The sequence below is a fragment of the Onychostruthus taczanowskii genome, unplaced genomic scaffold (genome assembly GCF_017590055.1).
Source record: "Onychostruthus taczanowskii isolate IOZ18803 unplaced genomic scaffold, ASM1759005v1 scaffold80, whole genome shotgun sequence".
Lineage (NCBI taxonomy): Eukaryota > Metazoa > Chordata > Aves > Passeriformes > Passeridae > Onychostruthus > Onychostruthus taczanowskii.
The window spans coordinates 429352-431254 of NW_024505893.1; the positions used below are offsets into that span (position 1 = coordinate 429352).

Sequence of the window (1903 nt, forward strand, 5' to 3'; positions counted from 1 at the left end):
GCCCTGCCCTGCCCTCACCTCGGGCCGGCCCGCCTCCCCCCGCCGAGGAGGTGGCCGCGTCCGCCCCTGCACTGCAGCTGCCGGCACGCCGCCCCCCCACTCCCCGCCGCCCCTCTCGGCAGTTGGTTCGCCCCACCCGGCCCACCTTCTCATTGGTGGCACCGGGCCGTCACTCCGCCGCTGGCCCGCCCACCCCCGCGGGCATGCTGGGAACCCGAGTCCCGCGCGCGGGACTCTCTCCCTTCGGCTGGAGGCGCCGGGTGGGGCGGCAAACTACATCTCCCGCAGTGCCCCGCGCGCAGCCTCGGCACGGCCCGGCCCGGTGCGGTCCCCGGTCCCGCATCTCGCAGGCCGCCAGCGGGACGCTCGCTCCGTCCCTCCCTTCCCCACCCGTGCCCGCCGCGGCGCGGCCCGGCCCGGCCCGGCCCAGCTCACCTGGCCCCGCCGCCGCCGGCGCCTCCCGCTGCGGCCAGCGCAGGCAGCGCATGCCCCACGCCCTTCAGTGCGGCTCGTCGGGCGCGGTGCCGCCGGCCCGGCGCGCTGCGGCTGCGGCTGTGGGACGGGCCGGCCCCGAGCGCATCCTCCCCCTCGGAGCCGCGGCGGGCGGCGGGATTCGCCCACAATGCACCGCGCGCCGCACCGACAGCATCAGCCTGACATCACCCGCGGGCCGTCCCCGCCCGGCCCGGCCCGCCCCGGGCCCGCCTCCACCGTCAGCCGGCACCGGGCACCGAGTGGCGGCACATGCGGCTGGGCACCGCAGCGCGCCGCCGCTCCGCGTGCTGGGAAGCGCACTGCCGTGGGACTCGGCCCGGGACTGGGAACAGGAGCGGCAGGGCGCTGCCCCGTCCTAGGACCGGGAACGGGACCGGCATCGGCAGTGCCAGCGCGATCGCCGGCCCTGCCAGGACAGGGATCGGTGCCTGTCTCTGCGCTGGTGGCATCAGCGCTGGCATCGCCAGCATGGCCCTGGGCACCGCACTGCCCTGGGACCGGGGCCAGCGCTGGCACAGGCTGCACAGTGACTGCACTGCTGGGACCAAGGCCAGAGCCAGCACATCTGCCTGAGGCTGGACTTTGCATTGCACGGGGACTGGCAGCGTCACCACTGTGGGCCCAGCGCTGCCCTGTGCTGGCCTGCGGCTTTTTACTCCAGTCCTCTGGGCAAGGGCCAAGAAGGGACTGGTGCACTACACTGCACTGCGAGTGGCAGCATCACCACAGTCTGGCCAGGACACTACACTGGGACCAGGACCAGCACCACTGGCAGTGGCCTGGACACTGCACCGCTGGGATCAGAATCATTCCCCATTCATATAGAGCCAGATCTTGCCCTGCCAGGGCTGGGAACAAACCCAGCTGCTCATGGCTGGGTGCAGCACCCAAAAAAGGCTCAGACAAGTGAGCCTGTCCCTGCATGCAGCTGAGCAGTGTGCCTGTCCCTGGGCAGTTTGCCTGTTCCCCTACCCTGAGGGGCACAGCTGTGGCCCTGCTCCAGAGAGGTGCCATTCTCCCTGCTCCAGCTCACTGCAAATCACATTGTACTTGAAGCACAGATAAGCACGTGGCTCCTACAGATGTGCTGTGCAACGCTCATGGCTCTGCCTTCTTTTCGCTGCAAATCATCCATATTTATGCCTCTGTCCCAAACTGAGGATGGGCACTGTTCTGTGCCTTCACAAAACATGCTGCAAGGGACACTGCTGCCAGACCCTCCCTGCAACACACTGGTGCCTTCTCCCTGTCCCCATCAGAGTGTCCCCATCAGACCCAGCCTGGTGCTGATCCATAGATGGAGGTTCCCATCTGTCTCGTGAGTGGGATATCACACCAGCTTCCACAGGGCTGCTATGCTCCCACATCCCTTGTGGAATACCTCCCAGCCAAGGCTTTTCCCCCACCA

The 1903-nt window shown here is 69.0% G+C and overlaps 1 protein-coding gene across 1 annotated transcript in view; it reads right to left on the reverse strand.

The window, feature by feature from the left end:
- Positions 1-119, reverse strand: part of TTBK1 (tau tubulin kinase 1) — a 109223-nt gene extending 109104 nt beyond the window's left edge. Inside the window, exon 1 of the mRNA XM_041424071.1 lies at positions 19-119. The gene's annotated coding sequence lies outside the window, so the exon portion shown is untranslated. The remainder of the gene's footprint in view (positions 1-18) is intronic.
- Positions 120-1903: the final 1784 nt, after the last annotated feature.